A 15869-nucleotide genomic window follows, 5' to 3' on the forward strand; every position below is an offset into this window, starting at 1 on the left:
TATACAGTGTTGACAGAGCACTGCTTCCCCCTCCTGAGTCGCCGGATGGTGGTCCAGAACCTTTTTGAAGCCGTTCGGAAGTCATTCTCCATGGCCTCGCCGAACTCCTCCCATGCCCGGGTTTTTGCCTCCGCGACCGCCAAAGCCGCGTTCCGCTTGGCCTGCCGGTACACATCAGCTGCCTCAGGAGTCCTACCAGCCAATAAAGCCCGATAGGCCTCCTTCTTCAGCTTGACGGCATCCCTCACCTCCGGAGTCCACCACCGGGTCCGAGGGTTACCGCCGCGACATGCACCGACCGCCTTGCGGCCGCAGCTCCGGTCAGCCGCTTCAACAATGGAGGCCCGGAACATGGCCCATTCGGACTCAATGTCCCCGCCCCCCCCCGAGACATGATCGAAGCTCTCCCGGAGGTGGGAGTTGAAGCTCCTTCTGACAGAGGGTTCCGCCAGCCGTTCCCAGCAGACCCTCACATTACGTTTGGGCCTGCCAGGCCTGACCGGCGTCCTCCCCCACCATCGGAGCCAACTCACCACCAGGTGCACATATGGACACCCTTATGCTTGAACATGGTGTTCGTTATGGACAAGCCGTGTTTAGCACAGAAGTCCAACAACAGAACACCACTCGGGTTCAGATCGGGGGGGCCGTTCCTCCCAATCACGCCCCTCCAGGTCTCACTGTCATTGCCCACATGAGCATTGAAGTCCCCCAGGAGGACGAGGGAATCCCCGGGAGGAGCGCTTTCCAGCACCCCCTCCAGAGACTCCAAAAAGGGTGGGTACTCTGAGCTGCCGTTTGGTGCATAAGCACAAACGACAGTGAGGTCCCCGTCCCCCCACCCGAAGGCGGAGGGAGGCTAACCTCTCATCCACCGGGGTGAACCCCAATGTATAGGCACCGAACCGAGGGGAAACAAGTATTCCCACCCCAGCTCGACGCCTCTCACCAAGGGCAACTCCAGAGTGGAAGAGAGAGTCCAGCCTCTCTCAAGGAGACTGGTTCCGGAGCCTGTGCTGTGCGTCGAGGCGAGGCTGACTATATCTAGCCGGAAACTCTCTACCTCGCGCACCAGCTCAGGCTCCTTTCCCGCCAGCGAGGTGACGTTCCACGTCCCTAAAGCTAGCTTCTGCAGCCGAGGATCGGACCGCCAAGGCCCCCGCCTTCGGCCGCCGCCCGTCTCACACTGCACCCGACCCCCATGACCCCTCCTGCGGATGGTGAGCCCACTGGAAGAGGGTCCCACGTTGTTTCTTCGGGCTGTGCCCGACCGGGCCCCATGGGAAAAGGCCCGGCCACCAGGCGCTCGCCATCGAGCCCCACCCCCGGGCCTGGCTCCAGGGGGGGGGCCCCGGTGACCCGCTTCCGGGCAGGGGCAACTGAGAACCATTGTTGTATTTCTTCATGGTTGGTTTTTTGAGCCACGCTTTGTCTGGTCTTTCACCTGGAACCTGTTTGCCTTGGGAGACCCTACCAGGGGCATTAAGCCCCCGACAACATAGCTTCCAGGATCACTAGGACACGCAAACCCCTCCACCGCGGTAAGGTGGTGACTCAAGGAGGGGCGCGGATTTAGGTTTGTTTTGCAATTGTAGGCTACTGTTAACAATTATATTGCTATGATAATCATACTCGGATAATTTAGATTGAGATGTAAGCCTATGCCTGATGCCTAAACATTTGAAATCACAAACTAACATCCATACATTTAACGGCTATGGTGCGTAGCCTATCAAAGCATTGTTCATTATTGTTTAATGCATTAGGCTAAATGTTGTAGCCTATGTAGGCTATTTACATTGATTTTCTATCAATGTTGAGCTGATGAGAGTAAGAAAATGAGAATATACGTGGTAAATCATTGTCTTCCCGTTGGGTCAGTGTTACAGGGACGTCTGGTTAAGCACCAAGTCACGCTAAGCCTGACAGTTAGTCTGACCCTGACCAGACTAGTTTCGTAGCCTAAGTTGCCATAGTAACCGAGTTCAAACTACTTTGAGCTAGCTTTATGGAACCGGATGAACAAGAAATGAGTCCGACTAACTGACATAAGTCTGGCTTATTCGGTAAACTCGCTTTATGGAACAGGCCTCTGGTGATGTACCATTAACAAACGACAACAACCCACCAAGTGGCCCCCTTGCTCTGTTCCCACCAGCTCAACCACTGCAGCTCGAACCTTGGGTAGCAATGCCAGGGCCAGCCGAAAGACCACCCAGCTCTGAAACACAGACAATTCCTTCTCTTACCTTAGTCAGCTCGCCTCAGGAAGCCCCTGGCCCAGAGTCCCTACCGACTGTAACTGCATGTGATCAAATATTTCCACCTTATTGAACACCAGGGGCCTGTACTACGAATCAAGATCAACATGCTCTGGATTACTTTCAGTTACCCGGCTACGCGAAGCCTAACAATCGCAGTCACGATAAGCGGTACTACGACGGCGGTTATTAACTCTCTAACTCAACCCAGATATTTCCAATCTAGAGACGTGCGTGTTCACATAAAGGGGCGGTGTTTGCATCGTATGTTCAATCGCAAACTTGGACAAAACAAGAGCCGCATATTTCACGCAGGAGGAGCAGACAATAATCTTACTAACTTTGTCTACTCCTCCTGCGTGAAATATTGTAATACAAGCATATCAGGAATACAGACATAATACAGGCAGAATTCAACAAAGTCGCTGCTGCCAAGCTGGCAAAAAATAGCATACGCTGTAAATGCGTAAGCTACATGACTTATTGAAGATGTGACCATAATTACACGGGTGCATTCCATAATGTTAAACTTTTGTTGCTGTATTAATTTAGTTGCAACCCTGCAGTGGCAAATGATCGTGGGAGAAAATGCTAAATAAATATAAAACCATAATTCAAAACGGTAAGTGGCAGTAGGCAATACTTGCACATATTTTAAGGCCAACAAGTACAAGGCTGAATTGCCTGAATTAGTCCCTTTTGTAGGATATTGTATAGCTACAAAAGGCCTATAGAACAATGAAATTGCCTGCAGCCAACAGGAAGAAAAATTAGGCAACTGGTGGCAGCAGGTTGGAAGCCCAGGCATATGTATGTTTCAAGTAATCTATGTGACCATGTTCATTCAACAATTATTTATGAATATTGTAGGAGTGAAATGTATTACTGTTCTTTGCAGTGACAGGAAATACAGTGGTGTTGCTGCCACCACCCATTGTCGTCCCACTGTGCCATACAGAGGTAACAGTGAAACTAATAGTCATACGCCAGTATATATATGTGGTTGCTAAATATTGATCAAATATACCATTTACTTTCTCAAGTGGAGGTCCTAGAAGATCAGGAAACTGTGTGCCTGCTCAGAGAGCATTTTGCAGGTACACTTTTGAGTTTTATTTACCACTTGCAACACAGATGGTGAGAGTGTGTGAACATGTGACTGTGATTGAAGTGTCTGTAATGGCTTACTAATTGTGGTGGTCTCAACATAAGACACAAGTCCTTAAAGTGCTCATTTCAAATATGACTCAATTGATTACATTTCTATGGTGTTGAACTCAGCAGGAAGAGGAACTTCTTCCTCCCCCTGAGCCTAGGGCCTCCACTTCAAGGCCAAGACAAAGACACAAGGTATAAGCAAAAAACCACAGTAGTCAAATGGACACCTTCAACTTTCTCCAAGTGTGCCTTGCAAAGGGACAATGTTCTTCATTTGTTTCAGTTTGGAGCAGACAGTGTGAGGGCCCTGTATAAAAGAACCCTGGAGCTCGATTATAAGAGGCTTTTAATTAAAAAAACGAGACTGAAAAACTGGAATATGAGAAGAGATCGTACATGACTGAATGAACGACACTAAACTTAGTTACACTGACATATTTTTCCTGTTCCTAGGGGAGGGAGAACACATGAGGATGTATTTGTTAAACTTTTGTCTACGTTTTGATATTTTTATACCTTTTTGTGGCTTTTTTGTTGTGCCTTTTGAATCTTTTGTGGGGGTTTTCACCACTTCTCTCTTTCAATGTCCTATTTATTATTTTTGAAAAATGCTATAAAAGTGAATGAAACATCAAAAATCAATGAAAGTAGTGAAATGATCATTTATGTATCACTTGTGAAGAGCGTTGTACAGACACCCATTGTTCTTTTTGGTTTGAAAGGTTTTGGTTGAAAGAAACCCCAATTTCTGATATGGAAATGATTAGAAAATGGGTCAAAGCAACCCAAGGACAAAAGGGTTAAGGGGAGACACAGTGAATAGGGATAACATATCAACATGAAACCTCCCAAGTTGATAACTAATATTAGGTCAAATAATGTTTTCATTACTAGTTTCGTGTAAATGTAGGCCTATGTTTAAATGAGCAAATGATGACATTGTAAAATATGATATTCTTTGCATACATTTCCAGAACAGAAATCAGAACATTGAGTGAAAAACCTCCTTTCATTTTGTCAACATATTAGGAGTCAAAAGTTTTTACAAAGGGCACTTTGGATATCTATTTTTCATCACTCCATTAATCAGAATATGGTGGCAACAACCATTAAATAAAATCCGTTTAAAATTGCGCGGCAGACCGTGTTCTTGCTCAGGTTCTCCGCATCACCCACACTTTAAAACTAGCTACCCATAGCGAAATAACGAAACGCTATGCATTCAGTCTGTGGGACTGAGTGCACAGCTTCAATGCGTTGCATTGGCAACATACCGCTCAAGAAGCTGGCAATATACGTAATTCCCTCTGCTAAGAATCTGTATCTTTCAGAAAGATACTCATGAGGGAATGCAAAAGGGTTTTGTCGGTCTCTAAATGTTCTGGCTCTTCTGAACGCACCTCTCACTATCCGCCCACCAAGCTCCACAGGATCTACTATGAACGATGACGACATGATCGTCAAGACTTAGTTAATGGGCGGGGTTTTCATACCGGTTGATCTCTGATCTTCAACTTATCCTGCTCCCGACCAGGTTAGCCGTTCAGCATATGTTACCATGGCGATCTACCCCGGTAACAAGTAATCCATCGTCGTAGTACAGAAAACCCTGGGTTGAACCTGAAGTTACCTCGCTAACGCCAAATCTTGATTCGTAGTACAGGCCCCAGCTCACGACCCAATGCCAACACACCAAAGGACTGAACCAACCACTGCTAGGTGGTACCCAAACCGCTCTTCTCGTGGTATGCCTCCGGCACGATACGAACCATGAGTCAGACTGGACACTGTTGGCCAGTGCAACACAGAACACTAAACATTGACCATGGTAGTGGTCGGGGACGACCACCATTAAAGAAGGGGGAAGAATGTAACGGGGCCGACAATGTTTGGGTGTATTGTGATCGTGATATGTAAACATTGACTGATGGTAGGGGGCGGGGTTGAACAATTGTAGGTCATTACTTTGGAGTTGTGTATGGCTTGTAGCGTTCCCCAACAGGTGTGCCAAATAGTCTCTAATGAGACCGACGTGATTGGTGGCTGGAGGAACTAAATGCGGAGGGCGGCATTCAAAGACAGATCCCTGGTTAGTAGCGGGTGCTGGTGAAGGATCTGACGACGAAACCTACAGAGAGGGAGACGATATCAACATTGCGATAGAGGAACAACCGATACATCGCTCTTGACAAGACAACGCCCTCTATTCTTACAAAAAGGAAATACTTTTACGTATCTCCCAGTACGGTGAAATGGTGAGTTACTTTCACTACTAGTGCGCGTTCTAATTTTGCTGTCCTCGTCCGCAGTGTTGGGGGACACGCGTACGAGCCACCGCAGGGAAAGGGCTATCGCAGCGGAGCAGAAAATCGGTCACGGCTACGGAGTACTGGAACGTTGGGAACTCACCCAGGTCATGAGTGTTGTATGGACTGGTGGCATAACTGGACAAATCCTCTCACAGCAGTGTTCTACTTTTAAGTGAATAATTCTTATTTATGCTAAGCTGTATCTTATGCTACTTCCATGGGTGACTTGGGGTTATGAGCCTATCGCCTTTTTGCTGTATAGATTTATGGTGCATGATTAAGTTTTGCAGTGTTGTGGATTTGCTGTGGATTTGCTAACCCTAGCTTTTGGCACCAGGTTTAGAGCTGCGATTTGCTCATAACTGAGTCTTCTGTTTTTTAGAGCTGTATATTAATAAAGGAAGGCGGTTGTCCGAAGAAGACCGTAGGTGGCGGGTAGGGGTGTAAGGCTGCAGGAGAGACTTGATGTAGTGGTACGGGTGCAGTCCCGTTCACTGCTCGGAAGGTCAGTACCAGGATCTTGAATCTGATGAGGGCTGTGGTGGGTAGCCAGCGGAGTAATGTGGGAGCGTCTGGGTAGATTGTAGACCAGCTGTGCCGCTGCGTTCTGAATCCTCTGAAGAGGACGGGTTGCGCATGCTGGGAGACCGGCGAGCAGCGGGTTGCAGTATTCCAACTTGGAGAGGACATCTATTATAGCACACAACTAACCCCCAAGTGATGGGTTACACCTTAAAGATATTGAGGACTATTGAGATGCATATGTTCTAAACCCATTCTGTGATACAAGAACAGTCAATCCACGTAGAAATAACTCCTTTATTAATCTACTACTTAAGTAATTGTTTAAACATCTCTTTAATAAAAATGAAACACACAGTTGACATCTTCTTGGTGTATATTGGAGCATAAAGCTTCAGAATCTCTTTCTCAGACAGTTAATACAACTCTGAAATAACACATGGCATTATGCAGTGACAAAATAAGCTAAACAATTTATAGCTTAACACTTTTTCACACTTCTTGGACAACATTCCAATCTTTATAACTAAACAAAGTTGCTGGCCAGCATTTTAATACTTACTGTAATTAACAAGGGAAGGAGTTGGACTTTAGATTTAATGTCCTCTATCAGACTTTCTTGCGGGGGTAACTTGGGATGCACACCTCTTAGCAAAGGACAGCAGGGTCTCACTTGCAGGATCAAAATTAAGATTGGCGAATGTTTCAGGGTCCACAATCTTGAGCTCAGCAATTGGAGCAGTCATCTTGATGGTTCCCCGGTCCACACCATTGATCCTAAAGGCTTGAGTCATTGTGGGAACACGGCTGAAGCTTTTGAGGACTTTTTGATATCTGTGAATAACCTCCGCTGGCCCTTTGACTGTAAATATAAAATAAAGTAGAAAACACGTAAGGGATTTGTACAAACCAAGGATTCTGCTTTGTTGAAAAAGTCGATACTGGCCTCAACACCGTTTTTTTTTTACTAGTGCACAGTGCCCATGATGCAGGTGAAAACGAAGTTGGTGACACACACATATTTCTGGAACTGTAGATAGATAGATAGTGAAGTGCCTGTGATGCAGCTGGTGATGCCAGTTCTTCACTGTGGCTTTGATACATACATTCTCATGCTTTCTTGCAATACCACTTACTTAAAACCTTAAGTTAAAAATATAATCAAAGTGCAAATAACAATATAATATTTGGATGGAGCTAGTGATTACTACATCAGGATCAAATGGAGCTAATTTCGTCATTCTTTTATTCTGACCCAAGACACATATTTAGTCACATACAAATTTTGTACCATCACTTCTATTTTCAGAATCTAGAACTGACAAATAGGCTACTTTATCCTTCAGAGTTTAGTTTAAACAACTGTGCCAATGCTTTAACCTACCTCTCTTATGAGCTTGCACAGGAACAGCCACAGTTACAGGTGACCCTGTGTGATGTGGCTTCTTCGGACTTCGCATGGGAACATCACTGTCTGAGGACTCACTGATGTTTGGAGAAGATGGGGAAATGTCACCTATATCCATGTCGCCATCTTCCTCGCTGTACTTTTCCACAGTAAATATTTTTGGCCGAGCTTTAAGTTAAATAGAGGACAGATGATACATTTAAGAAGTTATGAAGAGAGACACATCCTTACAAATAAATGAGGCTACATTTTGCGAAAGCAAATTACTCACTTGATTTCTTCTTTCCCCCCATGATTTGCTCACGTAAGAATGCCCGTTCTCAATCAAGATCCTTGATTATTTTATCTTGCCATTGGATCTTGGCTTCTAGAAACTCCACTTTGGATATTTATCCATAAAAGAACAAAAATAGTTAGAGAGCAGATTAACTGACAAAGTGTTGCAGTTTTGCTACTGACAAAATACGCCAACAACTTAAATCTCTTAAATATCACTGGCTGGAAATTAAAATACAGTACAATTTCAGATTTAAAAACTACCAACACAAAGCAACACATCAAGAACAAGTATTACCTGATCCTAGGCTGCTGCTTCACCGCTGCAACTTGGGGTCAAGCTTCTTGTATCTTCATGACCTAACAGGATAATCACAGCAAACTTACCACACATGAACAGAAGATATGTTTAAATCAAGTAGGATAATCAAATGAATTATTTAGGTTGTGATAAAAAATTGACAGAAGCTAAACTTTAAGCGTTAACGGTGTTAACTTTAAGCTACAATATCAGTTAGTTAATGATGGCTTGCACTTAACTCACCATTTTTGAAGCAGAAACTTTTCAACCTGTTTCCAACATGCTTGTCTTCACTTCCAAAGCAAAGCTGGAAGACTATGAAGGACCACATTACTCCTTTTTTATTATTGGATGATAATGTAAGATGATAGGATAGCAACAGTTTATGATTGGATGAATACATAATTGGCCGTACATTGATTCACTTTCGCCTTAAACAAATATTGTCATTGACGCTCAGGCAATTTAGCTTTTAATCTAAAAATGATGGTGTCACATTACAAGTATTTGAGCCAAATACATTTTAGAACGTGCTCCCAAGAAAACCACAAGTTCAACAGGCGGTTAATGAAAGAAGGCCTACTTTCAAAATCAATTAAATGCCCCTCTTGTCGACATGCGATGAAGTTGAAGTTTCCCTATGGCAAAAGGCAGGCAGCATGGTGAGTCGAAAAACTAGTAGGCCGGTGTCACTGTATACATTTTGTATATCAGCGCTTTGAAATAAACCTGCATTTTTTAAATACTGCACTCAGACAAGATGATGCTGACATTTTATGTCTCTTTTTGGTGAAACAAGTAGGGCTGTCCCCGACTAAGATTTTCTTTGGTCGACCAAGACTCGACTAAAACGTCTGAAAATCGATTAATCAAAATTTGAAACATTTCAGAAAAAAAAAAGTACAAATATTTTCCCGTTCAGACTAAATGGCTGCTGGACATTGCAGGTTCAGTCACTAATTGCCAGACGCGGAGCCAAAGGGGTGGCCGGGGTGGCACTGAACCCCCCTGCTATTGGACTGGCCACCCCAGGTGCCACCCCACCATGTAATTTGCTATCCCTGGCAATTGGATGCTGATTGACATTTAATTTATCTTGTTAAAAGAAGCGTTTCTTTTGACATCTGGCTGTGCATTTTTACAATCGAGGATATTTCCACAGTTCACCACTCAGTCACAAGTCACTACGCCAGCGTCTGATACAGCGCCAGCGACAGAAAACAAGAGCATCATATTACAGTTATCATTTTAAGGTTTAGCATTGGGGTCGAGGCTTCCTGAACAAAATGTTATGAAAGTTGAGTTGCTGGGCCGCAGAGCCATAGAAAAAGATGCATATTGGCAATTTGGTTCCATAACAGATTCAGATCAGAGAAATGTTTTTTATCTATTGTGATGACTTGACTATAGGTCAGAAAGGAACGATCGTCCAGGCATAAGATGAAGTTCCCAAATTGACGTTTATTAACCACACGGTACACAGGCACAGTAAGCCAAACAGCTGTTTGGCCCTAGCCCATGCTAAATAAAAGAAAGGTAGCCCTCAAAACAATAGTGACCGTCTCCTGTGAAACCCAGACATAACTGAAAGAACAGACACTAAACCTGGTCTTAACTTCGAATACTCCAACCCCCCTCCATACCCCTTCTCCAACCACCAGGATGCCCGGCATCCGAACGTTCTGGGCATTCCCGTGATTAGCAGACAGCAGGTTGATTGGCATGTCGGACCCCGCGAACACTACTGGTAAACAACCAACCAACAGCCTAACCTAACACACATCTTTCGGTCTGGGTCGCTACATTTTTGTACTTGAACTGCTAAGATTCCTTGATGAGATGCCTTATCAATTTATTAACGTTACAAAAGATTAACGCTGCAGTCGGATAGCTACTCTGTTTGCTATTATATGATGCCTGTTCGAAATACGTATTTCCAAGTAGGGCTAGCCATGATCTATGAAGATAATAATGGGAATATGTTTAAAATTGAGATTGGACTCAAATGTGGGTAATTGGATGTGTAAGCCTACATGTTATTTTTGCTTTGTGTTCACTTTAAACATTAAAAGAAAGGGTGAGATAGCAGACTTTTTCAAAAAGCTGAGCAAACAGAATCATTTGGAAATAGACCCCAGTCCTTGCACCACCCCAAGACCTCAGAGCAGCATACTAGTCAGTAAGACACATGTCTTTAGCCTGTGTTTGTAGGCCACACATGTAAGCCTATACAAAAGTTTTTTTCCCAGATTAAGCCTCACTTTAAAATGTTGGTTATTGATTCATGAGTGTTCTTGTTTTGATGGCTGTGGCATTTTTTTGTGTGAGTATACACTAAAAGTTGTGTTTTAATGTAAAAGAAGGATCTAACCTGGTTAGACCCAGATTATACAGTCTATTCATGAAAACAGAGTGACCAAAGTCTCTAGCCTACACTACAGTGTGTGTAAGAAAGAAATGAGTTGCAATTCAGATGTAGAGACACAGTCTATTCATAGTAAATTTATAATTTTATTAAAGTAACCCTAGTGGACCATACTAGGTTACACTGAAAAACTCAGGCATAAGTGAATTTTAATTTATAATTTATTTGGCAATAAACAAATGGATGGATGAATGATAACTTTCTTAAATTAAATAAAGACAAAACCAAAGTCCTATTATGTGGCCCCAAATCCAAAAGAGAGATGCTTACTAAGAATCTAGGAGGCTTACCCCCCTGTCTTAAATCAGAGGTGACGAGTCTCGGTGTAATCCTGGACTCAGATTTGAATTTCAACTCTCACATAAATAAAGTGAACAAAAAATCTTTCTTTCACCTGAGGAATATAGCAAAGGTACGACCATTCATAAACCAAAATGATGCAGAGAAGTTAATTCATGCTTTTATATCCAGCCGGCTGGACTACTGTAACGCACTTTTCACTGGTCTTCCAAAGAAAACCACTGAAAGACTACAGCTCATTCAAAATTCTGCAGCTAGATTATTAACCAAAACTAAAAGGAGAGAACACATTAGTCCTGTCCTAGCTACTTTACACTGGCTCACTGTCACTTTCAGAATTGACTTTAAGGTCCTTTTCCTCACATACAAAGCTCTACACGGACAAGGACCTAGCTACATTGCTAACTCCCTTATAAACTACTCACCAGCTCGTACACTGCGATCATCAAATGCAGGCCTATTAGAGGTCACCAGAAGCAGTCATAAGAAGATTGGTCATTCGGCCTTTGCTAATTACGCCCCAAAACTATGGAACAAATTACCCATAAATATTAGGGACGCAAACACGCTAGACATTTTTAAAAGACAGCATAAAACCTACCTTTTTACCGAAGCATTTAAGTAATTTTATATCAGAAGGGTTTTACTACTTTTATTAGTTATATTATTGTTGGAATTTTAATTATGACTTTTATCACTTGTATTATTGTTTTTATTGATTTTATGTAAAGCACTTTGAGCTACAATTCTTGTATGAAATGTGCTATATAAATAAAGTCTTTCTTACTTACATTTCTCATCAGCAATCATATGAATAATTTACACTGCTTAGATGCCAGGCTAAGGTTACACACACATTTTCAGTCTTGGTCTGTGGACCCCCTGAAGTAGCCCTGGCCACCCCTTGGCCACCCCATATAAAAGTCTGGTTCCGCCACTGCTAATAGCCTACTAATGATAAGACTCATATCACCAGTCCTGTTGTAACCAAATGCCAATGGTATTTAGTATCTCTTACAATGTACTACAAATTAAAAATATTGTCTGCTTGAAATGCAAAGAGTGCGCTTATCACTGCCTGAAAACTTGCAGCATGCATTACGTAGAAGCTGAGTGGGGAACGGTGCAACTTTCTTTTTGTTGTTGTCTTGGCCGGAGAAGATAATGTCATTTGAGTTGGATGTGATTCTTATAATAGGCATTTTTATATTTCAACCCAGCGTTTTAGCATGAGCGAAGTAGGGACGTTTTTCAGGTGGTAGGCTACATCACATTTAACGTCTTTCTTACTGCTGCTGGCATATAGTAGCTTCCTCGAGCAAAAGCACCAGGCTCTCAGTTTCTTGCACCAACTGCCAAAAGGCTTGCCATCTCTACCTTCTTCTATCCACGCCCAGCGCCATTTATTTGAGTAATTTATCTATGATGGTACATCATCCCCATCAGTGGCGGCTGGTGCATTTATTTCCAGGGGGGGCTACAAGTATATTTAGGCCGAATCCCAATACTCCCCCTTACCCCTAGCCTAGTATCTCGCCTTGCTGGGGGGGTCCGGGGGCATGCCCCCCCCAGGAGAAAAAAATGCAATCTCAACACCAGAGAGCAGTCTTTTGGTGCATTCCTAAATGTTTTTACTAATTTGTCAATTGAAGTGATAAAAACGACCTGGTGTATTGTCTTCCCCTGGCATTCGAATGTTGCTGAATTAATAGACCAATTTTTTGTTTGCGCGCGCATCCCGAATGTTTACAATGTGGCTGCAGAAAACTGGGAAAAGATAGCATTTGAAACGGCAAAAGGACCACACGGATCATACAAATAGATTTAAAAAGACCAAAAAGGTCGAGGAGGACAGCCTTTAGAGAGAAAGCGATTCCCCATTGATCTGTCGCATCAAAATATTTATTTGGGTCACGAAAGTCTTGAAATTTGAGTGAGAATGTCGCCCGGTACAGTCCACATACTCGGGCGGCAGCCATGTCTTCACCTCATGTCACAATTCATAATTTTACAGTTTTACAGTCAATTATACATCTAAAACATTGAGCAGGGCAGCTTTCAAGAGATATTGGAATTCTGCTTTTAGCCAGCTGGTCCGATTATTTTTGTGATTTGTTTAAACTGGCAATCTGAGTGAGACTGTGTCCCCGTTACACTGTTTTTGACGTTAGCCTCAGTCAGACTACGCTCACTGGCAGTGTACACAATGTTGTACTTCACTCCAATATAGACCAGAAACGTCAGGGAGGACTGCCTATCGTAGATACGAGCCTGTTGAGCATCTCGGATTACTTTGACCAAGCCTGTTTCATTCATCATTTGCCTGAGGAAGCGACCTCCATTAGCCAGGCTAGCTTTGCCCGATCACTTGGTCAGGCTATATAAAGGAATCGGGGTCAAGTGACTTTTGTGCATTGACAAGTGAAACGTATGACAAATGACAAGTGCCTCAAAAAGTTAATGTCAAGCCCTGTAATCCAGTGAACAGAGATATATGATGACCTGATCGACACTCCAAGTGTATTATACAGTTCCCGGTAGAAGTTCGTCTTTTGCAACCGACATGCGAAGTTGAGCCAGCTTGACAGTCGTGTGACGTAGGGTGAAAATTGGTCACGCCGATCAGGTCCAAGCTCCTTCACGTTCAGCTTTTTTTGAACATTTCTTTTTTCAAAGGGGGTATTTTTAAGCAACTTGACTGAATTGCAAGTGTAATACGTGTAATTGTATTGTTTGTCTTTTTCTCAGAGTATCGCTGCCAACAGAGGAAATGGGTGGACTACGACCTGCCGAGCATCGCGCACGCCTGCCAAACCCCCGGCCCCTCCAATGGGTGACCAGCCTTGCTGAGCTGCCTCTTCAGTGGATAATTGACGCCAATTAAGGACAATTAAGGACTTAAAAGGGGCATGTTGGCAAAGCAGAGGGAGCGGACTTTGGTGGCATATTGGTGGTATCATAAGGCTGTGCGAACCATGTGACGTGGGGTTATACGAACTGGTTATACTGCGATCCCCTGTTTTATTGTATCTTTTTAACCTATGTATGATTTGTTTGGTCTAATTGCGGGTGTACGGTGAGGGCCCTGATTAGATGGTTGGTATTTATGCCCAGCAATGTTTTGGCTATAAGTGTTGATTGCTGTGAAACCTCACTGCTGTTTCCTTTCGTGTGCGTGTGCTTACTTATGCATTGTGTTGCCGTGTTGTGTGCGTGTGCTCACTCATTGCATCTCGTTGATGGTTTGTGTATACTTCAGTGCCTGTTAGTGTGGTTAGCTGGGCTATCTAGACATCCTATTTCAGTGGCACTAGCCCTTGAATACCTGCCGTATGTTTTATTGTTATAATAAATTGACTACTCTCTTTTGATAACTTGTGAAGTCTACCGGTTGTTCACTGAAGCCCCATCCCAGATCTTTAATTTAGAGCATTCAAGCGAACCATTACACAAGTTTCCATCATGGCGTTAGCCAGCTAGCTAGCTTTATAACGTTAGAGCTATGGTAGCTACAAGTTCTGTTATGAGAGAACACCATGACAACGTAAATAAACAACTTCTTAAATGTGTTGAGTGATGTGATTGGATGTGACAGACATAATGGGCCCTATCATAATGTATTTGATAAGCCCTCTAGTAAATCAGCAGTTTTGGGGCGAGGTCCTATCACTTGCATTGAGAGGAGCGAACTACGCATGTACAACTTATAACGACAGTCAATGGGGCTCCTTGGGCCGGAAATACGTAGCCTATCAGCTAACTTTAGACAACGTAGATTTTTTTTCTTCCACATTTTTTTGCAGATTCAATATTCTATTAGCTATGTAATATTGACTTTACCCATTAGACATGTTTTTCTTTCTTTTTAAGTCTTATTAAATCAAATTTCAGGTCAGAATGTGATGCAACAGAGGTGGGGCGGCGCCCTAGCGCCCTCTATGAGCCGGCCGCTGCTGATCCCCATGCTTCATGAATTTGCGCTCAATGCTTTCACCGACAACGCTAATGTGACTTATGGATCTCATTCACACTGTGTTGCCAGGACCTGCTCTGCTTCTGATAGGCTTTTAACGTTAGTTATAGCTGCGTTCCTCCCATATGATTGGTAGGGGAAATCAATTGACTCTAAAATATTACAGGGTATATGCATGTAGCATCCAATCGAACTGAGAAGGCCAGAACTGATGGTTAAACAAACTTTTATTCCTTCCGTCCGTGTCATTCAACCAACGTAAGAGCTAGACAAGAACAAATAAATCGTAATTACCATTTGGTTCATTTTCTCTGTATTTCTAGCTAGATCTTACATTAGCAAAACCGTATTAGCATACGTTCCATACATACACATTTCAAATTGCTCAAACTACATACATTTATATCACAAACCTTGTTCCCCTGTAGCTAGACATTTAAGGATTTGTGAACCTTTTACAATAATTTATGCTTTCCACCATTAGCCATAACTTTGTTAACCTTTCTTCTTTTCTTCTCTTCTTCACGCAAAACGTTCGTATACCGTTACTTCCGCTCAAAACAGGAAGTTATCACAATAAAAGCAGAGAAACCATGTATATGAGCTAATCTGACCTTTACACTCAAAGGTCAAATTATTTGCATCAAATTATTTGCTGTTTACAAACACAAAATAAACACAAATCATTTCTTAATGTTACTTAACCATAACAAACTTGTAAACATGTGTCAACATCAAAATTTTACAAAAGCAACATCACAATTTTACATTTCACTTTTGTACCTTTTTCTTTTAACAACCTTCTAATAGCAGAACCAACTTATGAACTGGACGTTCTACTATAGACATTTTATGCAAACGTTCACCCTTTTTGTTAAGATTTCTGTCTGCAAAGGTGATTTTGACTTTTCTTACAAGACCGTCTTTATCCGTTAC

This window comes from Hypomesus nipponensis, chromosome 1, assembly GCF_054491055.1.
Source record: "Hypomesus nipponensis isolate SF chromosome 1, ASM5449105v1, whole genome shotgun sequence".
Taxonomy (NCBI): Eukaryota; Metazoa; Chordata; class Actinopteri; order Osmeriformes; family Osmeridae; genus Hypomesus; species Hypomesus nipponensis.